At 52.4% G+C, this 25,816-nt stretch overlaps 1 long non-coding RNA gene across 1 annotated transcript; it reads right to left on the minus strand.

Annotated features, from left to right (window-relative positions):
* Window positions 1-8,110: 8,110 nt before the first annotated feature.
* Window positions 8,111-25,550, minus strand: LOC133232251 (uncharacterized). Its single transcript, XR_009731352.1, has 3 exons — window positions 18,728-25,550; window positions 12,999-13,181; window positions 8,111-10,621 (listed from the first exon to the last, which is right to left on the minus strand). It is a non-coding gene; the product is annotated as an uncharacterized LOC133232251 (long non-coding RNA).
* Window positions 25,551-25,816: the final 266 nt, after the last annotated feature.

Consider the following 25,816-nt stretch of genomic DNA (forward strand, 5'->3'; position numbering starts at 1 on the left):
TGAATCCACGTGGAAATTGACTCGCTTGTACACCAGGGCTTCAGACCTCCGGCTGTGGATTGAGGAAGGCAGCCCAGCTGTCCCCTCGCCGACCCTGGGGTCCAGACTTGAAGCCCCAGCAGAGCCTGAGGACTCACTGTATGACTGGCCACCTAGTCTCCCACCCGAGTCTGACCAACACAGCCATTCCCATCCCCTGAGAATCCTCCTCAGCCGCTCTGCCCACCCTGGTCTGGTGGGACGTCTTCTCTGAACCTTCCTGCTGCAACTGGGCAGAGCTTCCAGAAGGCAGAGGTCCTTCTCCCCTCCCCACCCATGACAGTCAGGATGTGCCTCCGTGGATCACACCGGGGAGGAAAGCTGGGTGCTGGCAGGCACCGCCTCTTGCTTCACAGCCCAGCAGCCACCCGGGGGCCTCTGAGAGAAGCCCTCGCATCCTCACACCTTCAGGGGTTTCTCTCCCCACCTGCCCTCTCCATCCCCAGCTTCATTAAGGAAGGTGGTTAACCTCAAACAACAAGCAAATTAAAGTCCTGAAGCCGATCAAATAGGAGGCGCCCAGAGGGTAAATTGAAGGCAACCTGCCCAGGCCTCAGAATCATCCTGTTCCCTTCCCAACTCCCAGGCTCCCTTTTCTTCCAGGTTCATAAAAAGCAGAAGGTTGAAATGAGGGGCTCGGTTGGGACAGAGCATGGAATCCTGGGATCCAGAGTAGGTACTCCTGGGAGAGGTCTCCAGCACAGACGGCCCACCTGCTTTGATGCCTCGTTGGGAACAGCGCCTTCCGGTGGAGGAGCCGGGCCACAGCGAGCACGGGATCCAAACAGCTCTGACATCTCATGGCAGAGGTGCTCTGGCAAAGCCATGGTGACAAAGAGGCTGATATGGATCCAATGACACTGCCCCTGGGAAGACAGTATAGGATGCAACTGGGATTGAATTAAACCATGTGAAATGAACTTGCAGCAAGACAGTGTGGAAGATTCATCTGGGACAATTGCCCATTGGCAGTATTGAAGACAATTTTATAGTAATAGTTCCTAGTTTTCTCTAGTTGGGTTTTTTTTTTTTTTTTTTTTCATTTTGGCAGAGCTGGCCGCTTGCGGGATCTTAGTTTCTTGGCCAGGGATTGAACCCAGTGCCACAGCAGTGAGAGCACCAACTCCTAACTACTGGACAGGCAGGGAACTCAAGTTAGTTCTCTGTTTTAATGTACGTGAGAAAATCTAACTCACCAAGTCACCATGTCACAGCTATTATTGCTCGGAAGTATTTATTTACTCATTCTATTTGACAAACAGCGCTTTCCACGAGCCAGGCACTCTTTCAACTGCTTTATAAACACTAACTCATTTAATCCTCACAATAACCCCATGAGATAAGTACATTGTTATCCCATTTCACAGGTGAGGAAACAACGGCACAGAGAAGGGACTTGCCCAAATTGCAAAGCTAGGAATTGGTGGAGAAGCTACGTTTAAAAAGCAGGTTGTTATCAAATCAGTCAACTTGAAAGATCTCACTGCAGAAGTCGGGCCATTAGTATTCCCACAGCCAAGGGGTAGGAAGCACTGAATTCAATGCACATAATTGGGATTTTATGTCCAGTTACTTATCTGTTTAATTGTTTGTGAAGATTAATTTAAAAATAAATGAATGTTTTTATTCATATCTCCACCCATTTCCCTTGCTTTCCTCTGCGCAATCCCAGAAGATGAGAAAAGATCCAGGACAGGTGATTCATTTTCGCTGGGTCTCAAGGCGGAGTTCACTCCTACATCCCTACCTCCCCATCACCAATTCCATCCATTCATGTCCTGACTTCCTTCCTCAGAGCGCAAGGAACTGGATCCTGGAAACCATAGAATTCACATCCTTAGCTCTGCATATAAATTCAAACAATTACTGAATGCCAGAGCTAGAGAAAGAATATAAGGAGGAGGGAGAGGGAGGGAAGAAGAGAAGGACAGGTGCTCTTCTTTTCATACTGTTCATGGGGTTCTCAAGGCAAGAATACTAACATGGTTTGCCATTCCCTTCTCCAGTGGGCCACGTTTTATCAGCTCTCCACCAGGACCCATCATCTCGGATGACCCTACACGTCATGGCTCATAGTTTCTTTGAGTTAGACAATGCTGTGATCCATGTTTCATTCACAGTATGAAAAGGCAAAAAGATATGACACCAAAAGATGAACTCCCCAGGTCTGTAGGTGCCCAATATGCAACTGGAAGAGAGTGGAGAAATGATTCCAGAAAGAATTAAGAGATGGAGCTAAAGCAAAAACAATGCCCAGTTGTAGATGTGACTGGTGATGGAAGTAAAGTCCAATGCTACAAAGAACAACATTGCATAGGAACCTGGAATGTTAGGTCTACGAACAACGTAAATTAGAAGTGGTCAAACAGGACATGACAAGAGTGAAGATCGACAGTTTAGGAATCAGTGAACTAAAATGGACCGGAATGGGCGAATTTAATTCAGATGGCCATTATATCTACTACTGTGGGCAAGAATCCCTTACAAGAAATGGAGTAACCCTCATAGTCAACAAAAGAGTCCAAAATGCAGTACTTGGGTGCAATCTCAAAAAAGACAGAATGATCTCTCTTTGTTTCCAAGACAAATCATTCAATATCACAGTAATCTAAGTCTATGCCCCAACCACTAACGCCAAAGAAGCTGAACTGTTTTATGATGACCTACAAGATCTTCTAGCTGCTGCTGCTGTTAAGTCACTTCAGTTGTGTCCGATTCTGTGCGACCCCATAGATGGCAGCCCACCAGGCTCCGCTGTCCCTGGGATTCTCCAGGCAACAACACTGGAGTGGGTTGCCATTTCCTTCTCCAATGCATGAAAGTGAAAAGTGAAAGTGAAGTCGCTCAAGTCGTGTCCAACTCTTAGCGACTCCATGGACTGCAGCCAACCAGGCTCCTCCGTCCATGGGATTTTTCCAGGCAAAAGTACTGGAGTGGGGTGCCATTGCCTTCTCCGCAAGACCTTTTAGAACTAACACCAAAAATGATGTCCTTTCATCATCAGGGACGGGAATGCAAAAGTAGGAAGTCAGAAGATACCTGGAGTAACAAGCAAGTTTGGCCTTGGAGTACAAAATGAAGCAAGGTAAAGGCTTGCAGAGTTTTGCCAAGAGAATGCACTGGCCATAGCCAACACCCTTTTCCAACAACATAAGAGATAACTCTACACATGGAAATCACCAAATGGTCAACACCAAAATCAGATTGATTATATTCTTTGCAGCTGAAGTTGGAGAAGCTACAAACAGTCAGCAAAAACAAGACCAGGAACTGACTGTGGCTCAGATCATGAACTCCTTATTGCAAAATTCAGACTTAAATTGAAGAAAGTAGGGAAAACCAATAGACCATTCAGGTATGACCTAAATCAAATCCTTTATGATTCTACAGTAAAAGTGACAAATAGATTCAAGGGATTAGATCTGATAGAGTATCTGAAGAACTATGGATGGAGGTTCATAAGAGGAGGCATCATAGAGGCAGCAGTGATCAAAACCACCCCCAAGGAAAAGAAATGCAAAAAGGCAAAATGGTTGTCTGAGGAAGCCTTACAAATAGCTGAGAAAAGAAGAGAAGTGAAAGGCAAAGGAGAAAAGGAAAGCTATACCCATCTGAATGCAGAGTTCCAGAGAATAGCAAGGAGAGATAAGAAAGCCTTCCTAAGTGATCAATGCAAAGAAAGGAAAACAATAGAATGGGAAAGCCTAGAGATCTCTTCAAGAAAATTAGATACCAATGGAACATTTCACACAAAGATGGGCACAATAAAGGACAGAAACAGTATTGATCTAACAGAAGCAGAAGATATTAAGAACAGGTGGCAAGAATATACAGAAGAACCATACAAAAAAGATCTTAATGACCCAGATAGCCACAATGCTGTGATCAGTCATCTGGAGCCAGACATCCTGGAATGTGAGGTAAAGTGGGCCTTAGGAAGCATCACAATGAACAAAGCTAGTGGAGGTGATAGAATTCCAGCTGAGCTATTTCAAATACTAAAAGATGATGCTATTAAAGTGCTGCACTCAATATGCCAGAAAATTTGGAAAACTCAGCAGTGGCCACAGAACTGGAAAAGGTCGATTTTCATTCCAATCCTAAAGAAAGGCAATGCCAAAGAACATTCAAAGTACCACACAATTGCACTCATCTCACACGCTAGCAAAGTAATGCTCAAAATTCTCCAAGCTAGGCTTCAACAGTACATGAATCAAGAACTTCCAGATGTTCAAGCTGGATTTAGAAAAGGCAGAGGAACCAGAGATCAAATTGCCAACATCCGTTGGATCATAGAAGCAGCAAGAGAATTCCAGAAAAACATCTACTTCTGCTTCATTGATTATGCTAAGGATTTTGACTGTATGGATCACAACAAACTGTGGAAAATTCTTCAAGAGATGGGAATACCAGACCACCTTTTGCCTCCTGAGGAATCTGTATGCAGGTCATGAAGCAATAGTTAGAACCAGACATGGAACAATGGACTGGTTCCAAATTGAGAAAGCCTTCCAATATACAAGGCTGGTATATTGTTATATATATACATATATGTATATATATAACATAACAGGGTATATTGTTACCCTCCTTATTTAACTTACATGCAGAGTACATCATGTGAAATGCCGGACTGGATGAAGCACAAGCTGGAATCAAGATTGCTGGGAGAAATATCAATAACTTCAGATGTGCAGATGACAGCATGCTTATGGCAGAAAGCGAAGAGGCACTGAAGAGCCTCTTGATGAAGGTCAAGAGGAGAATGAAAAGCTGGCTTAAAATTCAACATTCAGAAAACAAAGATCATGGCATCCGGTCCCATCACTTCATGGCAAATAGATGGGGAAACAGTGACAGACTTTATCTTCTTGGGCTCCAAAATCACTGCTTATGGTGACTTCAGCCATGAAATTAAAAGACACTTGCTCCTTGGAAGAAAAGCTATGACAAACTTAGACAGCATATTAAAAAGCAGAGACATTACTTTGCCAAAAAAAGGTCTGTATAGTCAAAGCTATGGTTTTACCAGTAGTCATGTATGGATGTGAGAGTTGGACCATAAAGAAAGCTGAGCACTGAAGAATTGATGCTTTTGAACTGTGGTGTTGGAGAAGACTCTTGAGAATCCCTTGGACTGCAAGGAGATCCAACCAGTCTATCCTAAAGGAAATCAGTCCTGAATATACATTGGAAGGACTGATGCTCAAGCTGAAGCTCCAATACTTTGGCTATCTGATGTAAAGAACTGACTCATTGGAAAAGACCCTGATGCTGGGAAAAATTGAAGGCAGGAGAAGGGGACAACAGAGGATGAGATGGTTGGATGGCATCACCAACTTGATGGACATGAGTTTGAGAAAGCCCTGGGAATCAGTGAGGGACAGGGAAGCCTGGCGTGCTGCAATCCATGGAGTCAAAAAGACATGAACATTACCAAGCTACTGAACTGAACTGAAGGTGCTCTTCTATTGATTCCCACTGAGGAGAGCACACTTTTTCTGCAGCTGAGGTTGTGTCCAGACCCCTTCACCCCACTGGCCCCTGCCCACCATCAGAAAAGGCCAGGTGCCTCTCAGGCACACCTCTCCAGCCAGTGTCACCCAGACGACCAAACCCTTGCCCACAGCTCCATTCCTGGCTTTGGCTGGGGTTGGGCGGGGTGTGCCCCTGAGAGATGAGAGAGGACTGGCCAGGGAGCTGTCAGGCTCTGGGGAGAATGCCCCAGCCTCTGCAGGAGCAAACAGAAATCAAGGGACACACCAGGCCGACGCTCTCGCCAAGCCTCCTCCACCTCCAGGCCTGTCCTCATCTCCCTGCTTCAGGGTGGGTTTCAGTCGGATTCCCCGGCACCTCCATTATTCCATTGCCCCATCTCCCACCCCAGCCCCAACTCTCCGTCACCCCCACTTCCCTCCTTCTCAGCCCAGCTACCCCTGTCCTCCAACTGGAAGCCAGCCCCAGCTCCTCCTCAGCCAGCACCTGAAGCCCCTCTCTCATCTCGCAGCCGGAACAAGGAGCAGCCCCTTCTGTACCCTGGCAGCCACCCGCAGTCACTGGGGAGGCTCTTTCAGACTCTTCCATGCTGCTCCCCTTCCCCCACCTGAGTCTTGTTTACATACCTTCTGCCCACCAGGCGCCTAGCAGCCATAGTAAAGATGGGCAGGGCACATGGTGGCCTGTGTCCACGGCAGGGCAGGGGCTCAGTTCCTTGCTCAGGGCAGCATCTCTCAGTCCTCAAACAGGATGATGGGTGGGAGGAGGGCGAGGTGGTGAGAAAGGGAGAAGGAAGGGGTCCAGCTAGGAGCCACCTATGCTGATGCAAACCCATGGTGCATAACATGCAGCCTGCACTGCTCTCTGCTCAAAACACCTTAGGTTCATGGACTCTCAACCCTCCCAGCCAGCCTCTGAGATAGGCACTATGAGTGGTTCCTTTGTGCTGGTGAGAAAAACTAGGAACAGAGAGGTTAAGTAACTTGCCAAAAGACACACATCTAGGTTTCAGAGCAGGATTTGGACCCAGGAAGTCTGGGTCTCTGCTCTTCTGTGAAACTTCCCTATTTAAAAGCCCTGCACCCACAAAATCAAGCTGGGGATCCCCACCGAAGTAGTCCAAGCCCTTCTCAAGCTCCAAGCTCCCTCTGTAGCATTTCTTCCACCTCCACTCTCTGTGGAGCTTAAAGAACTGAATCCCACCTCTGCCAGCACCCTAACTGTGTGCTCTTGGGCAAGTCACTCTACCTTCTATGGCCTCAGCTCCTCAACCCTAACATGAGAGCTACTGATACCTCTTCTCGGGCAGAGTTAATGAGACCACCTGGATGAAGTACCCACCAGGTGCCTGGCACTGGTAGGAGCTCAGTCCAGAGTAGGAAGGAAGGAGGAAGACAGAGAGCTCTGAGGGAGTGAGCTGAGGTGGCTGGACTCTTGGGTGGGCATGAAGAGGAGGGGTCTCTTGCCAGGGCCCAGGGTGAAGAGAGGGACATCACCCAGAGAAAGCTGTGCTCTGCAGTGGCCTGGCCAGTCACCAGCGGGGGGCAGGGACCCACTCTGGCATTCTTCCCCCAGGATAAGAAGGCACCAGATCCCATTTCCCACCCACCCAAGGAGGAACAGCCCACCCAGTCTGGGGCCAAACCTAGACCCTATGCCTCCCACCAGCCCTGCAAGACCAGAGTCAGGAGGCAGCCCACCGGATGCTGGCTGGAGCCACAAAGCCCTGTTCCTGGAGGAGAGTGGGCAGCTACCACACACAACTACCCCAGAAGGAGTCCTGAGTTCCGAGTCTGCTGTGGCCCCAGCTGAGGGGCTAAGAGCTGTGCTGGGATGGGAAGGGTCTGCACTCAGCCGGGCTGAGCCCATCCACTGTCCCTCAGCCTCATCACCCTGGTCTAAACCAGACACACAGCCCACCCACAAGGGATCCAAGGCTTCCCCGGCTCCAAGGACTGAACCAAATTATTTCCCAAACGTGGTAAGTAATGAGAGTGTGGGAAAGAGGGGGCCTGAGATCCCAAAACCTTTCTGAATGAAAGAATATTTTCTGAATGAGCAGGGCTCTCCTCCTCGTTTCCTCACCTGTAAAATGGGAGACATAACATAACTCCTGCCTGCATCTCAGGATTGCCAGGGGCTCAAAATGAGATCAGGTGTGTGAATGTGCAAACTATAAAATGATCACAAACTGAAGTAGTTCCTGTCTGAGATGGGTTGCATCAGTCAATTGCAAATATAGCTACTGGAGCTACTGCTATACGAGATGGTTTGGGTCAGAAGAGCTTTCAACATTGGCAAAGGAGTGGCCCAGTCTCAGCCCTCCAGAACTTTGATCTTCTATCAAGAACAGAATGGGCTGATCTGCCATCACAATTTAGTTCTAGATCTGCCTATCCTTGGTCTCACATGCCTCCTCTTCCTTGAAACTGGAACCTGTCAGATGAGGGCACACACCCCCTTCTCTCTGAGATGCTCAGCTGATGTGGCAGGGCCAGCCTCAGGTCTCAGGACTAGCTCCCACCACCTGAATCTAGAGACCAGGCCCCGGGCAAAGAGCAGATCCCCGTGGGGGGTGGGATGGTTCTGGCAGGGAGTGGGTGGCCTGGGTCGTGCTTTCTACCCTCCTACTCATCTCTGGGGTTCCTTGAGCCTGCTTTTGAGGCTGTGACCAAGCAGGCTACCTGGGAATGAATGGGTTCCAGACACCCCAGGGGCTCCTGTCCTCCTGGGCTCTGCAAGTGGAGACCCCTGCAGGGATGAGCTGGAGGCCCTTTCCACTGGCAGTCACCCCCTGGCAGGCGGTGGGAGGGGCAGGGCAGAGATGCCTGCCCCCAGATTTCCTGGGTTTAGGAGGGAGGGAGGGAGTGGAGCCAGGGGGAGTGAGCAGCCCTTGAGAAGGTAGGGAACCCAGGCTGACCCCACCACCCCCTGCTATGGACCCCCTTCCTCTCCTAGCAAGGGCAGGAAGGGAACCTTTGATTCTGGGCTTCCAGGAGGGAGTCTCTTCAAAATATTAGTGGGAGATTGAAGCAGGAAAAGAACTAAGCAGGGACTCTAGCGAGGTCCTGGCTCCAGGGTCCTGGAGAGGCCTTGATGCTCACAGTAAATGCCAGAGGCTTTAAACATCCGGAGTTTCAGGGGGAAGACGCAGCTGTCCCTGCATCCCTGTAGCCTTCAGGAAGCTGCCCAGGGCCTCACAGCTCAATTCCATCTGTCCCTCCGTCCCTCTCACTCTGACACCCTCCCTCTACCCACCCTTCCTTCCTTTTTCTCCTTTCATCTATTCAAAGAATTGAGCGGCTGCCTTCAGCCCAGCCCTCCGTAAGTACTGTGGATCTTACAGTTCTGTGTGGCTGGGAATCATGTCCTTATTTCACTGCGTGGGCCCAGCTCTCCAGGTATCCAGTGTGTCTTGTTGCTCCCATGAAACTGAGGGGCTCCGCCTCAGACTGGGGCTCCCCAGAGCCAGTGCGGCAGTGTCTGCCTCAGATGGCCACCCCCAGGGTCCCTTCCTGCTGCAGAGGTGTGCTAGAACAAGTCTGTCTGGGGAGAACATGCCCATCTCAGCCCAAATCTCCCGTTTCTAGGGCAGAAAAAACTCCCTCACACCTCCAGACTTCTCCTCAGCCAAGAACCTCAGACTGGGGGTTCTGCCAAGTTGGCAGAGCTGGGGAACTAGGCCACAGTTGTCAGGTAGGGAGAGGGTGAGACCCAGGCAGCCAGGTGTTAACTCAGGAGAAGATTCACAGGTGAGGAGCGGAGGCTTGGAGACGCACGGGCTGGTGAGACTCAGGCAGAGCTGGAGCCAGTGTCCGGGCCTGGGAGCTGCCTCCATGACCACCGACCACCGGGACCCGGATGCTGACGCTGGACAATCATCTCATCCCCCTCCCGCCCTGGGCCGTGGGATGGTGCGCGGGAGAAGAGGCCAGGAGGCACTTCTCCACCCCACCTCAAACCAGGCCTAGAGACAGGGGCTGCCGTGCCCTCCATCGTGAACCAACCACCCCCACCTGGGCCCCGAGGACCTCCTTCCTGTCAGCAAAGGGACAAAAGAGTGTCCCCAGGCACCTTTGGAATTGGGGAGTGGTCCTGGCACTTGATCCCCAAAGGGTGGCTAAGTAGGAAAGGGAGAAAGAAGGGGACAGGGAGGGACGACAGAGCAGAGAGGGAGGAGGTGGTGCGGACCTTAAAGATGGAGAAAGCCGGGGCATCACGCCTCTCACACAGCAGCACACGCATCCGCACACACTTGCACCTTGACTCATACCTGTCTGCTCCCTCCTGCTCTCGCTCACGTTTATGTGTAAATGTGTGTACATAGAAACTACATAGATCCTTTCACATCAGAGACCCAAGTCAATTCTCACATCCACACATGGATGTTCAGGACTCACAGACACAACCCTCTCCCTCATTCACATTCAAAAATGACCTCACAGGATTACAGGCACTCACAAGCCACAGCCTCTCACACACTTGTCTATAGAGCCACAAACCCTCGCTCTCAGGCACACCACGTGTGCACACACACCCACAGTCACTCATGCTTGTGTACACACTCATACACACACCCAGCATCACTCCCTCACGGCTATGCACACACACACACACACACACACACACACACACAATCACACATGCTCAGGCTGCCAATTCAGAGGGGGTGCCCCCCAGCCTCTGGAGTTCCTGATCCCCTAAGCATCCCCCAGGCATGGTATCTCCTGGGTCCTGCCCAAAAATGCCCCAAATCGAAATCCCTGCTGAAGCCCTTGACTCACGAGCTCGCATCCACCCACGGGTGCCCATCTTTGCCTAGAACCTAAAACTGGCCAGAACTACCGAGGCCAGAGGGAGGTGAGGCCCCAGCCGGGACATGCATCCTGCTTCCCCCACCTCTCTGGAGCCTAGACTCCCACAGGCCCTGAGCCCTAAGCCCAGCAGACTTGCCTCCCCCTCTGAAGGGGGCACAGAACATCCTTGTGCCTCAGTGTCCTCACCTGTAAAAAGATGGGGTCACCTCATTCCACGATCCTGTCAGGAGTCACAAGGCTCCCACGTGACCAGGAAAGGGCACTGTCAGCTGGAAAACATCAAGTTTAACCTCCGGTTAGTCATCTCTTTCTTAGTATCACCCTCCTCATGGCATCCTTGCAAAACAGGCCCAGGGAGGCCCCAAGGCTAGTCCAGAGCTGCAGCATGAAGGGAGGGCTTTCTCAGCCCTGGGGGTCTATCCACACCCAGACCACTCAATGCTCAAGGTCAGTCTCTCCAAAAGGGCCTGGGTCTGTGCCGCCAGGTGCCCCGGGGGTAACAGGGAGGAGAGCGTCAGCCTCTTCTCTGATGGGGATGAAGCCCTTACACCAGAGGGCAGATGCTACTGAGATATGTGGGCTCCGTCATGGGTCAAGGTGCAGCCTGAGCCCAGTGCCTTGGAGGGGCGGGGACTTGTAGGGATTTCGATCCCCTACTTCCCATATTAGGTCATGGAGAGGCTCCTGGCAAGACCTCCTTCCCCCCAGGAAAGGGAATGACATGGTGCTGCCTGCCACAGGGCTGCAAAGGGGGCCCAAGGGGTGGGAGGTCAGCCTGGCCCAGAAAAAACAGACCCTGGGAGGGCCCAAAATAAGTCCAGAGAGGGGCAGGAGGCCCGGGGACTGTGCTGGGAGCCGAGGGCACAACCAGGAAGGAGGTGGGCAGCCTGGAGCTGGCCTAGCTCATTGCCCCTGGCGGCAGTTTCCACCAGGGAGTGGGTAGGGCCTGAGACCCAGGTTCTGGGTGGGAAAGGCGCGAAGGAGGGCAGCCTTCAGTGTGGGGAGGGGATGCAGATCACATTAGAAAGAAGGGGAAAAGAGAAAGATGAAAACAGCTTATAGAGATGGAGAGAAGATATGACAATAAAGACAGAGAAGTCAAGTCTCCAGTCAGAGTGAGAATACACAGAAGGAGACAGAGAAGGGGAGGACGCCGCTCACACAGCAGCACATGCATGCACACACATGTGCACACAGAGTCACACCTGTCTGCTCCCTCCTGCTCTCACTCACATTTATATATAAACATGTATACATAGATCCTCTCACATTAGAGACCCAAGTCAAATCACACGTGCACACATATACACACACACACACACACACACACAAGAGAGAGAGTGTGCATCTGTGGGAACTTCAGCATGGGGACCAGGCTGGTCCCTGCCTGGGACAGAGGATCAGAGACACAGAGAGCCAGAGGACCAGGAAAAGAGGGAGAGAGAGAGATGGAGAAAGAGAGAGAGAGAAGAGAGATAAAGACGAGTCGGAAAGCTGGAGCCAGACTGAGAGCAGGGAAGGGAGTGAGGGCGAGAGGCAGCCTGAGCCAGGCTCTAATTATGGGCGGGCGGGCAGGAGCAGAGGGCAGCCTGTTTGAAGTCTGTGGTGAGAAGCATCAAAGGGAAAGGAGGGAGGCCAGCAGGGCGAGGGGGAGACACAGGAGGGGCCACCCTCTGCTCGGGCCCACCTGGACCTCCCAGTCTCCACCCCTGTCCTGCCCAGCCTCCAGCTCCCCGCCACCCATCTGCTCAGGACAGGCCAGAGGTCCGGCCACCTGGTCACCAGCCTGGGGCTCAGGCTCCTGCAAATCCCTGCTGCCTTCTCAGCATCCCCAGGGTCAGGGCAAGCTTCTGGCTTCAGGGACTGCCTGGACTCGGGAGGGACGAGCTTCCCTTGTGGCTCCTGCAGCTTTCCCCTCCCTATCTCCCAAAAAGTATGTACTGGCATCTTTTGGGCCCCCCACTTTTGGGATCCTGAGATGAGTTCCAAACCGTTCCAGCTTCGGCATCTCAGCACCAGTCCCCATGATTGGTCTCACCTTCAGTTGGGAAAGCTCTTAGGAAAACTCCCACCCAGGTCATTCTGGCCTCTTTGGCTGCAAGAGGATGTCCTGAAATGACCTCTGGGCCACCCCCTTGTCTCAGGTCAGCAAATCAGCTATGCTGGAACCACTATACGTCACCTTCCCCAAAGAATGTATGTTTCTGCCCTTCTTCTTCTGCTCTTTCCAGAGTTCTACAGCTCTCTAGGCCAGAAAAGCCTTCTGGTGTTCTCACCCAAATCCTTCATGCTGCCTCATATTTTAGATAGAGGCTAGCAGGTCTCTGTACAATGGCCTAGACACACGACATGAAGGTCCTTGCTAGAGACTATCTCCTTGGTCTCAAGCCTTCTCATTCTCTGGGGCATCACCTACCCTCTGGTGTGTCTTCCCAGCTGCTGTTCCTTAAACCTGTTCTAACCAACTGGAGCAGGATGCAGAGAAGGGGTGGTGGGCTCAGTATAAGAAGTGGCACCAGCAGAGAAGCCAGGCCAACATGAATAGGAATCCTGATTTTACAGCCTCCTAAATGGGCAACACCAGGCACATTCTTTAATCTCTCTGGACCTCAGTTTCCTCATCTATAAAATGTGAGAAATACTCACTTGAAAGCATATTGTGCGAATTGAACATGATGCTGTATGTAAAGTGCCCGGCCTCCAACAGGTACTCGATGCATGAGGCTCCTATAATTATGGAAGTCAGGCCATCCAGGGTCCCAGAGGGAAGATTTTCCCCAAGAGAAAGGCAAATGAGAATCCTCTTGAAGCCAAGAAGAGGCCTGACACCTGGGAAGGGGCAAAGAAATGATTGTACAATCCACGTCGCCTATCCCCGCACCAAGCACACCCCCTCCTGGCATCTGACTTCCACATGTCTTGTTACAGCTTCCATCTGCCTCCTCTCGTTTGGAAATGCAGGTCAGTGTCCACCTTCCATTGTTAGAGCAGAACTGCGCTATCAAGCATCACACCACCTAGCAGATGCCAGGCTAATCTCTATGGTCATGGGCTCCTCCAGTGCTGACTAAACCTCAGGGAAACCTGGAGGGACAGCCCTAGATCCTCAGGAAGTACAACCACTGTCCCTAGAGAAGGAAGGAGCCCACCAGAGAGTGCAGGAGAATCACACCACCCTGTCTGCAGTCTGTAACCATCTGGGAGGAGGTGCTGTCCTGCCCAGCATGGGAGGGAGAAAGATGACGGCAGGCTGAGAGGAACCTGAGGTCTAGACTCCCAAGATGAGCCATACCTGCGCGTAAGACTGACACATCACCAGCGTTCAGACCTTCAGACTTCAGAGACAAAACCTACCCCTGAGTGTGATACAAATCAGGTTGCAACCAACCAGCATATTCTAGATTTTTCTAAACATTGTTTCTCTCCATCAGTTCAGATGATTGAGAGCTGACCAAAACCAAAATACTTGTGAAAAATTCATTTTCTATGTATAGCCTGTCTTTCAAAAGCTCCTTCAGGCTCTCAAATCTCACCACAAATCCACTCACACACGTATCTACCCACCTTCCCATATCTACCTTTTCATCCATCCATCTATCTATTTATCCATCCATCTATCCACTCTTCTATCCATTTATCCATCCTTCCATGCATCCACCATTCACCTACTTTTCCATTTATCTATCCATCCAACTATCCTCCACCCACCTAATAATCCATCCATTCAATCATTCACTTTATCTAAATACCTGCCCACCCATCCATCTTAACACCACCCACTCACCCATCCACACATTCCACTTGCTCACTTATCCATCCATCCATTTACCTGCCAATTGACACATGCATCCCCCACCCAACTCACCTGTGCATTCACCCTCTTCTATATATTTATCCACCCACTCACCACTATTCGTCCATCTTCACACACTGATCATCTCTTATATTGAAGGCATGGAGCCAGATCCCTAACCTCCATGACCATTTGCAGTTATTGGGAAATCCCAGCTTCTTGGTATGCTTGGCAGCTTCCCTTCCATGGACAGAATGGGGCTGGTGCCTCATTGTCTCCACTAAAGACTGAATGAAAGGAGATAGGAGGGGACTAAACCTCGGAATAATATTTTGATAGAAAAGAAGGATATGGGACAAAGTAGATCCCAACGCATTTGTCAAAAGGAGGAAGAGAGCATCTGTAAATACCTGCAAATCCCAGGACGGATGCAAGGACTGTCCAAGCCACAGGCCCCCGATTGCTTCAGGATGGGGTGTGACTCAGGGCGGAGCAGGGTCCGCTCACCCAGCTCCCACTGGCCTGCCTCCATTCCAGAGTCTCCCGAAGCAGCAGAGTCTTCAGGGGTGGCAGGGACTGACGAGGCAGAGGCCCAGCCACGGGGATTAGGAGGGACCCAAAGGGTCTCCCCTGACACTTACAGACCAAGATCTTGGCTGTATCTGTTGCTCACCAGTTGTGTAACTTTGAGTAAATCCTTTAACTTCTCAGAGCCTCAATCCAAACGCCTCTGAACTGGGAAACACAGCCATACCCATCCTTTGTTGTTACGGTCGAGTCACTAAGTTGAGTCTGACTCTTTACAACCCGACTGTAGCCTGAAGTCAGGCTCCTCTGTCCATGAGGTTTCCCAGGCAAGAATACTGGAGTGGGTTGCCATGCCCTTCTCCAGGGGACCTTCCCAATTTAGGGATCGAAACCACGTCTCCTGCATTGGCAGGCCAATTCTCTACCACTGAGCCACCAGGGAAACCCCAATACCTGCCCTACCTGTTGAGAAAATCCTTGAGAGTAAATGTGAAAGAACTTTGAAAATCATTTCTGATTTTGCACAGTACCAAGGAAGTGCTAGACTTAAAGCCTCAACCTTAGGTGGTGCGACCAGACCAGTCTACAGTCACCCTCCCCACGGAGAAGCCATAGGTGGCTCCCCAGAAAGAGGAGACCCGATGTCATTCCCATGTCTCCTGCACTGAGCTCCTCTGAACAGTCTGCCCTCACTAGGGCTTCCCTGGTAGCTCAGCTGGTAAAGAATCTGCCTGCAGTGCGGGAGACCTTGGTTCGATTCCTGGGTCAGGAAGATCCCTGGAGAAGGGATAGGCTACCCACCCCAGTATTCTTGGGCTTCCCTGGTGGCTCAGCTGGTAAAGAATCCATCTGCAGTGCGGGAGACTTGGGTTTGATCCCTGGGTTGGGAAGATCCCCTGGAAGAGGGAAAGACTACCCACACCAGTATTCTGGCCTGAAGAATTCCATGGACTATATATTCCACTATATAGTCCATGGTGTCGCAGAGTCGGACACAATTGAGTGACTTTCGCTTTCACCTCTCTAGGGTGGGCCGAGACCTCCCCAGAGGGGCGCCCACTGGCGCCCACAGCCTTCTCTCCCTTGCTCTCAGCACTTACTGGCCAGATCACACCCTCCCCCAGGAATGCAGAGGGAAGGAATGGGAGGTCGGAGCTGCAGTCAACTGTGGGGGAGGGGTGCAAGAGCCAGGAATGAGAGGTTCAAAGACATAGGGGTGCCGCCCCAGATGTAGGCCTGCCAAGCACATGCTGAGCGACAGAGAAGTGGGAACCTAGGGGAGAAGGTGGCGCCACCAGCAGTGGAAGCTGTGCACCCCACTTCTCATCAGGCTGCACCTCTGCTCCCATCCAGGTGTGGGGCAGGGGACATACACACACACACACACACACACACACACCCTCCAGGCGGGAGAGGCTTCCATGGTGAGGGCACCGCCCCTGGGCTTGGAGGTGTCGGTGCCAGCCGGGTGGGCTGGCATGAGGTTGGGAGAGGGCGGCGCGGGCAGCTAATCCCCCCAGCGTCTCCCAGACGCCCACAGAGACCAGGGTGAGCTCTTTGTCTGAGTGCAGAGACGACAGAGGGGCGGCGGGCAGGCGGGCAGGCTCCTCTTTCTCTCCCCTGCCTCCCGCCCCAGGGCAGGTAGAAGCCTGCCGTCTGTGGGGATGGTCGGAGGGAGTGGGGGTGAGAGGATTAGGAGAGAGACAGGCGCTTATGACTTGTAGGGTTCCCTCCCTCCAGCCCAGAGGGCCTGTGGCTTTGGGGTAGGGGTCCCCAGAAGGGCAGTGGGCCATGACCTGCAGTGGGAGCGGGACTCATGTGCAGTGGGAAGCTGGCAGCCCTGCTACATCCACATACCCAGTCACACCCAGAATGACAGCCTACACACATACACACACACACACACACACAGCCTGAGTCCCAAACTCTGCATCCACACATGTGTTTACTCCCAGGCTCACACGCACAGAGACCAACATCCAGGGGGATAATTACACAACCCCACAGGATCAAAGTTGGACAGTTTAAAACAGCCCTCATCTACCACCATACTCACAGGCTGCCCCCCAGAAACATCACGATGGGGTCACATGTTGTTCTAGTCACAGCGGAGCACTGCCACCGCCACTGGTGTGTCATCTCACTCCCAGGCGCCACCAGATCCTAGCAACACAGTCACCCACACCACACAGGTCCCAGCCCACCAGCCCCATCACACGGAGGGTGCCCACCGCCTAAAGCCTGTGGCACTGAGTCAAACACACGCACACCTTCCGCACACCCCAAACCCTCACCACCTAGCACCACTTGGCACCACGTAATTGCCTCTCCGTGTGCCTGTTTCTCTCTTACACAGATATACCTGCCCCCACAACCCTCCACCTTCTCCAAAACATCAATGCCCAAACATGTCAGTCTCCTTAGAGAGAATGGAAAGGCCACCCTCTTCCTGTCCCTGCAATTCTGTCCCCTGAGCACCTCTCCTGCTTACTTTTAAGTACAGGCCCCCAGACTCCCAGGCCCGGCTAACCCCATGCCACAGACACGCTAGGCCTTAGCTGGACCCAGGCTCACAGGGGCAGGCAGCAGGTCTACCTCCAGGCCAGCCCTCCAATGCCTGTTGTTTTCTTGCTAAGTCGTGTCCAACTCTTTGCGACTCCATAGACTGTAGCCCAGTTCTCCAGAGCCTGCAAACCTAGACACATCCTGAGCATGGCATTCAGAACTGAGAGGCCCTGACTGGCACTCACACTGCCCCCGCCAGCCACAGAGATGCACAGGATCACATGTGCCCCTTCTCCTCCCTGACCCCGCTCCCTGCCCAAAGCCTGTCTGCCCTGCAGCCCAGGAGCCCAGCGTTGGCAAGCTGAGTCCTGCTGTGGCCAGCGCCTCCAAGGATGAAAGACCTCTGGCTCCTCCAGAAACCAGGGCTAAATATACCCCTCGCCAGCTTTCTTGTGCCTAACTGGAACCAGCTGGGCAAGACCCACCCTTCCGCCTGCAGGACAGGCCATGGGCCATCAGAGCAGGGACCGGTAGATCAGCAGCCACTTCCTGGGAGTCGCGCCTGACGGAGCACTGGGATCCGAGGAAGTGGACGAAGCACCCTTCCCCAACCCCCATTCTTCCACAGGATGCTCCCTGAGCCCCGCACACAAAAAATGGGCTCCTTTTGAGCCTCAGGTTTTCTATTTGTAAAATTAGGATAATTCATCACTGACCGCGTAGTGTTGTTGTACACAGTAAATGAATTCATACAGGTAAAGTGCTGGATCAGTGCCTGGTACACAGTAAGTGCCCAGTAAACTATTATACACACTCTGGGCACCCCTGTGGGACAGGCCCAGGGCTAACAGCCTCGAGTCAGCAAGGCTGCCAGGAGGGGCAGAAGGATGGACCCTGGCAGGTGGGAGCGGGGGCAAATCAGTGAGGGGCCCCGGGAGGGGTCAGATGAACCAAGGACACGCCCCCACTGGGCCCTGCCTCAGGTCTGGCCACGTCCCCACTTCCCTCCCCCTGCCAGAACTCCGCCCCGGGCTGTGGTCTGTGCTGTGGCTGCAGCTCCCACGCCACGGCCCAGTTTAGCGGCTCCAGCCCGCGGCCCCAGGACAGCCCACTCTCTGGCCCAGTCCAGAGGCCTGAAATAGGAAGGAAGAAGGGCCTAAAAATAGCCCTAATTACAGAGGGGCCCAACGGGGTGGGGGGCGGCGGCTCCTCTCTGGCTCCTGGGCACTGCCACAGCCGGCCCAGGATCCTGCTCCGGCCCTGGGGAAGGGACCCCACCCTGGGCCTCCTGTCCCCAGCCCACAACAGGCCTCCCAGTGGGACAGGAGGGTGAGGGGTGGGGTGGGGGGATGGGCCAGGAGGGAAGTTGAGCCCAAGTTAGGGACAGTGTCATCCCCTCCCCTGATTCCAGGGCTGTGAGCCCACCCCCGCTGCTCCTCATTCATGAGGATCACTCAGCAGCTGCCACAGGGTGCTGCCTTCACTGAGCCTACCTTTCCCTAGCCCTGACCCCTGCCTCCTCCAGGAGGCCTGCCTTGAATACCCTCACCTGGCCCTGGCTCTATACCAGGAGAGGTTTCCAGAAAGCTGCACCTCTGCGTCCCCCTTTCGATTGGCTCCTGGGGCAAGGTTGTGATTCCCACCAGCCTGGGGGCTCCCAGAAGGCAGAGAGGGGCTGCCTCTTCTGCATTTCAGCCTTGCTAGAAGAAACAGAGCGTGAACCTACATAGAGAGGCCAAAGGGAAAAGAAGAAACTGGTTAGTGTAAAGATGCCTAAATCCTGAGACGACCCAGAGACTAAAATAATAGCGGGCACTTTCCTGGTGAAGTTCTGTGTCAGGTTTGAAAGAGACACCAAAGAGACAGTGGAGGGGCCTTAGCATGGAAGAGAGTGCTCAAGGGCCCTAGCTGCTCTGGTGACCCCTGCCCAACTGCTGCCAGCCCAGGAACCCCAAGGTTTGGGAACCTGCAAAGCTGAGGTTCACGCTGCCTTGCATTTGCCGTCTCACCCTGGGTGAGTGACTTCATTCCTTTGGGTTTCATTCTCTTTGTGTGTACAGTGCACACTACCCAGGAGCTCACGGGTTTGAGGTGGAAACCCTGTGATGTGTACAAATACCCTTTGTGAGATAGGTGTTACCCTAAGGGGCATTAGAGCCTCTCCAAGGAGCTCGGGGCCCCTACCCTGGCCCTGCCCATATTTGGCTGCATCTGTTTTCCTCCGTGTTTAAAGTCTCAGGAAGGTGTTGGGCAGGGTGTGGATGTTGTGAAGGGTTAAGGGTGGTTACTCACCCTGGGCCAGGGGCATGGGACGGGTGTACCCTCATCTAGGACGGGACACATGGTACGCTGGTGCCATCTGGTGGCTACAGATAACAATGCTAGTTACTGGGCTGAGAGAAGAGAGGAAGGACAGGAAAGCTGGAAAGTGGGTGTAAAAGGAAAGGAGGGGACAGAGACGGGCACCCAGGAGAGAGGGGAGGAGGGAGCAAGATGGAAAGAGGGAGGCAAGCCAGGGCCCACAGCAAAAGGGGAGATGCCCAGGACTGGGCCTGCTGGATGTTGTCACAGGCCCAGGCAGCCCAGATCAACAGCCCAGGAAGATCTGCAGCCTCTGAGAGGTTCCCAGAGGCCACGCGGCTCCAGCCCCAGCATGAGTTTGAGCCATGAGGCCTGATGGTCAGGAGGCTGAGATCCAGCAGGTCAAACCAGGTGTTATTCCACAGGGACCCCCAGTTCTAAGGCCACCCCCATGGGCCTTTAGCTGTTGGCCCCCAGACACCAGCGATGAAGTGAAATGATCCCTGGAAAAGGTTGGCCACAGCTCCCCCAAGGACGCGTGTGAAGGTAAACACGCTTCTGTACATGTTGCCCACATGTAAGAGCCCAGCACACACCCTACAGGCCCCATGGACACCCGTGACACGCACCTGTGTTACGTAGATGGCTTGGGCCGGGTGGAGTGCTTGGAGGCCCCTACCTCACCCTCTTCCCTGCTTCCTCTCAGGGGCAGGAGGCAGAGGGCAAACTTGTTTACCACTTCTGTTCTGAGCAATGGTGATGAGCTCAGACTGGCCCATTGCCCTCCACGGGCAGGGCTAGGCCTGAGTCATGAGGGTCAGATGACTGCAGAGGCTAAATGGGTCCCATCCTGCAGCCCCCAGGAGCTGCTGGCAACCCCGCCCTTTCACTGATGGTGGGCCGCCCTTCCAAAGCAATCAGGATGGGGTGGGGAGGTGGATTCCCAGACTCAGGCCCCAACCGGCCCCTCCCCTGACCAGAGGACAACAGGGCAGATGACCCCCTTGATCTCTGCCCAGCCAGGCCTGGTCCCCTCAACACCCATCCAGGAGCAGCACCTCCCTCTGGGACATCCTGGTTCAGACCAACGCCCTCCCAGAATGCCAAGCACTCCTTCGGTCATGTGCAAGGCCCCAAACACATCTCAGAAATAAATGGAATGATGCAAAAGCGGTTGTGCTGGAGATTATGATACTTCTCCCTGGGTCTCAGTCTGCCACACTCTGAAATGAGAAGAGGGATCAATGTCGTCCAGGGGCAGTTCCTAACTGACACCTGCCTTGGCCTGCAGTATGTCTTTGGGGGGCTGCAGCTGATGGAAGCTGAGAGAAAGTCCTCAGCTCCGTCACCCCGACAGGCCTGCAGGCCTTAGGATTATCTGCCAACAGGAAGACCACGGACTGATCCCCCTTGACAGCAGAGTAACCAAGGTCAGCTCCAGGTACCCACCTTCATGTTGTATTTTTGCCTTGTAAAATCCTTTCTAGTACTGTGGATATTTGATTTCCATTGAAAATAAATTCCTAATGATTTTTAACACCTCTCTATTTTTTGGAGTTCCACCAAAACTACAATTTCCATGACATCCCTCCCAAAGGTCCCGGCTCACAGGAGGTGCACTCCACTATTAACCCAGAACATTTCCCCAGGGGCACAGGTGGTCTTCCACTGCTGCTGGGATTGACTTCACCTCCCCAAGGACCACTAGCCCCCTTAGTCAAGACCAGAGTCCTTTACTCTTGGTGCCCCTCACCTGCCAGCTCTCCACGCTACCCTCCACTGGTGTGGCACAGACAAGGACACAAAGCCTGGTTCCATCCAGGTCATGTCACTAGACTCACCAGGTGGCCTCAGAAAGGTCAGTCCCTCATCATGGGTATTACTGGCCCCACCAGTACAAAGAAGGAATTGGAAACGATGACCCCAGAGGTCTCTCTGAACCCTGAACTCTAGGGTTTTATAATTCACTGACAGAGGCATCTCTTTTTATTACAAAACTGAATGAGAACTAAGGAAAGAATAAGTGTGAAGTCTCCCTGCCCCCCAGCCCCAAGCTGGCTCTGACTCTTTCCCATTGCTCCTTTGGCACTGCCCACTTCCTCCTGGCCACCCTCTGGCTTCACCAATCCTCACAGTCCACCCACCGCCACCCTGCCCCCGGCGGCCTCCCGCTTCAAGCCCTGACAGTATCCCGGCCCTCCCCCATCCGCTCCTCTGATCTCCAACCCTGGCAGCCCCTCTCCCCATCTTGGCACAGCATCTTTCAGCCTGCTGTCTGCCAAGCCTGGGCATCGCCCACTCTCCATGCCTAGGCACCAGGGTTTGGCTTTTGCCTCCCCGAGCCTTCAAGCCTCAACACTATCCTCGCCCACCCGCCCCCCTGGGTGCCAGAGACTTGCTGACTCCTGCCAAAGTCGGCATGGTCACCCCCTGCCTCAGGGCCAAACTACGGCTCCAGCAGCACTGACTGGTCCAGCCACTGTCACCCCTTGGGTCCTCAGATGAATCCCTCCCAGGTTGATGACTCCATTGACTCTTTGGTAAGAAACAAGGACAGCTTCACTGTAGCAGCAGCAGCAGCAAAGACTGTCAGCACCCCTCACGGGCCCCAGGGCAGCAGCATCCAGACCACAGGAAGTCCCCAGGACCACTGGCTGACGACGGGCCTTCAGGACCCTCTTGTCACGATTCTTAACAGGAAACTGAAAGCAGACCCTGTGCCTGTGGGCTCAAACGCTGGTGGGAGCTCGCCTACCCCGGGTCAGCCGGGTTTCTGCCCCCAAGTCTGTCACTGAATCTTTCTCCGCATTTCCAGCCTGGATGGGAAGGGCGTTTGGGGGAGAACAGATCCATGTATGTAGATGGCTGAGTCCCTTCCCTGCTCACCTGAAACTATCACAACATTGTTAACTGGTTACACCCCAACACAAAACAAAAAATTCGAAAGAAAAACAAAAACTTCCTCCACTTTTCATACTGTTAACCTTTCCTGTTTTCAACTTTGTTTTTCCTTTTTTCTTATAATCCCTCTTTTTTTCAAAATGCTTCAGTTATATCAGGCACATAAAAATGTATAGATAATCTCACAGCAAACTTCAATGCTCACTACCTAGGTTGGTTTGGGGGGCTGCTTTGCTTTTTCCCTCCCTCCTCCTCCTACACATTCACTACATGTGTATGTCCATTTATAATATAGATATATGTTTTTCATGCTTTTAAATTCTATGTAGATGGACCCATAGTCTAGGTATCCTGATATAACCTGGTTTTTTTTAGCCCAACACTTTATGAGTTTTATCCACGTTGATATAGACACTCTAATTTATTCATTTTTACTGCTGTGTAGTATTCTACTGCCACAATGGACTTACCTATTTTCCTGATAATGGACATTTAGATTATTTCTCACCTTGTTTTAAATTGTAAAGGTAATAAGTGCACATATTCTCACTGTAAAATATTCAAATCATGTAGGGTACTGAATAAATAATGGAAACCTCCCTTTACCTACTTCTCCATCTCAAAATTTACCACCATGACCACCTATGTGTATTCTGCCAGCCCTTTTTCTAGGCATTAACATATGCATATTTGAGGTGAGGAGGATTTGGGAACCCATGAAGGGGAAAAAACACAATCCCACATAACTCCTTTGTTCTAAAACCTTCAGTAACTCCAGTGTCTGCTGGATAAAAGCCACACTCCCCATTCTGGCACTCAGGGCCTCGTCTCTCAGTTCCCCAGTCCTCACGCAGCCTGTACAGGGTCTCAGTGAACCAGCATTCCTCTGAGAGCCCACGTGTTCCAGACCTCGGTCAGAGAGAGCAGGACAGGGGTCAATCCTGAGTCTCATGCCCCACCCGCACTAGCCAAGTTAGCCCGCTCATGGGTGCCACTTCCACTTCTGAGAGGCTGGCTCCAGTGTCCTCCCTGACTTGAGAAACAAACTGCTCTGCAGACAGTGGGGTCTGGAGGCCTCACTTGGTAGACAAAGGATGGTGCATTATAATTATGTTTTCACTTAGCAGTTCACTTCTCTGCCACACTCGCTAACTAAGATCCAGGAAGAAAATGCCAATTGGATTCATGAGCTTCGCCTCTCCCACTAATGGGGTCAGGCTCTGGCGGCCTTTATTGCACAGAGGCTCCGGGAGAAGCAAACACACAGGCGAGACTTCACCGCCACTTATGAGGCAAGCGCTGCGCAGAACCCACATTCCCTAATGTGGGGGATCGACATACCTCCCTCAGCATCTAGGCCTGAAGCTTCTGAACCCTGACTTTAAGGCCGGGCACACTGAAACTTGTCGGAGAGACCTAGCCACAGGGAGTTCCTAGTCTGAGAGAAACCCAGTTCCTGTCCTTAGGAAACTCTTGACCTGACGACAAACTATCAGGGAATGCCGGAAATGACTTTCTTTAACCTGGCTTTCCTGTAAAATAGGGATGAGAGTTATTGTTTAACTATAGTATTAATGGCAATCATAATAGCCACCATTTACTAAGGCCTACAATGTGCCTGATGCTGCATGAAGTTCTTTTATGCACTATCTCATGTAAACATCTCTACAACCTTTTGAAGTAAGTATATTATTATTCCTATTTTATGGTGAAGGTCAGAAAGGTTAGATGTCTGAATTTACACACTGTTAAGTGATGGGGTCAGAATTCAAACCCGGAGTCATCTTAGACACTACACTTTGCTTCTACTCTTTTTTTTTTCCCCTAATAAAAGTCTTTTTTCTTCAATTAATTTGCTTCTCTCGACTTCTACCCTTCTTGTAGATAAACACCGCCCCCCCTCCCAGCCACTGTGCACATTTGTCTTTCCTCATAGAATTTAATTGTGAAAAAGATGTGGGTAGGTGGGGGCCAGGGACCTGGGGAGAAAGGTGATGGAGAAGGGAGATGGAATAAGAAGTCCCAGGGCCATAGGCCTGGGCCAAGAAGCACCTTTGATGGTGGGTGAGGGGTCTGATGAAAAGGGCAAGAAAGGAACTGTTTTCAATCATTCTCAGGACGCAAGAATTTCTGGTACTGGGCCACCTATACCTTCAGGCCCTCTCAGAAATCCTTGGGATATTATTGACAGGCAACAAACGCCGCCAAATTGTCTGCCATGCCTACACAACGTGTGGGCACAGAGGGTTATGGCTTCATTTGCTCCACCTATAATCCATGTGTAGAGACCCTCTTGTCCGAACCCAAAGTGTTTTGTCTAGGTCAAGTGTCTGAAGTGTGCGTGCATGTGTTCAGTCACTCAGTCGTGTCCTACTCTCTCTGGCCCCATGGACAGGCTCTTTCATCCACAGAATTTTCCAGGCAAGAATACTGGAGTGGGTTGCCATTTCCTACTCCAGGGGACCTTCCCGACCCAGGGATGGAACCTCGTCTCTTGCCATCTCCTGCATTGGTAGGCGGATTCTGAAGTGTACCCATACTGTAACCACACTGTAAACATGGGTAAAGAGGGCCCAGGATTCTTATTCTCTCCCCCAGATACCACTGCCATGGCACTTTCCACACTGTTAAAAATGTTACAATGCTTGTCTGTTTTTTTCAGCTGTGTTGTGGGGCAACTCCCACGTTGTAAGGTCTCATCAAATCCAGAATCAATGGATGAATGCATTAATGTAATCTCAAAGATTCGCAGTGAAACTAAGCCATTGCCGCTGAAAGGGTCCAAGCACAGAGCGCAAAGATTATTGCCCCAATTCCACACTCCGGGCTACTTGTACCAGGAACCACCCTGCCCCCTCCACTGGAACGACCACGCTGCGCATCCCAGGGAGGCTCGCCTCCTCTGGCGGCCCAGCTTCCCTTTCTCCTCGCGTCTTTCTGTCCAAGGGACAGGCCGTGAGATTAGGACTCAGCTCTGGCCCCTTCCGGATCCGCCAACGCCAAGCTCTAGAAACGCGCGCGCGGAGGTGGGGTGGGCGAGTGGATTGGGCTTCAAAAGGAGCCTCCACATGGGGGCGCTGGAAGGGCGCGGGAGAGACTGAAACAGGGTCTCTGTGGCGTCCTCCGGGCTGGGGAACCCAGAGAGCCAGCGCCCCCGGTCCCCTTCCCGTTCCGGCCCGCCCCGCCCCTGCCCCGGCTTGCGTTTGCGTTCTCAGCCGCAGGGAAAGAGGCCGATCAGGCTCCGGGCTCCGCGGCTTCACAGCTGGACGGCCTCGCCCGAGGCACCCAGCCTCCCCGAGCCGGCCGGTAAAGTGGGGATAGTCTTTCCACCACCTTTGGACGCAGTCGGCGCTCAGGAAACGTCAGCTTCCTGCCCGCATCCCGCCCTCGGCTCGTGTTTCCCTCTTCCTAGCTGTCCTCCCTCCTGCGTCCTTTC

Source organism: Bos javanicus, chromosome 19 (assembly GCF_032452875.1).
Source record: "Bos javanicus breed banteng chromosome 19, ARS-OSU_banteng_1.0, whole genome shotgun sequence".
NCBI classification, from domain to species: domain Eukaryota; kingdom Metazoa; phylum Chordata; class Mammalia; order Artiodactyla; family Bovidae; genus Bos; species Bos javanicus.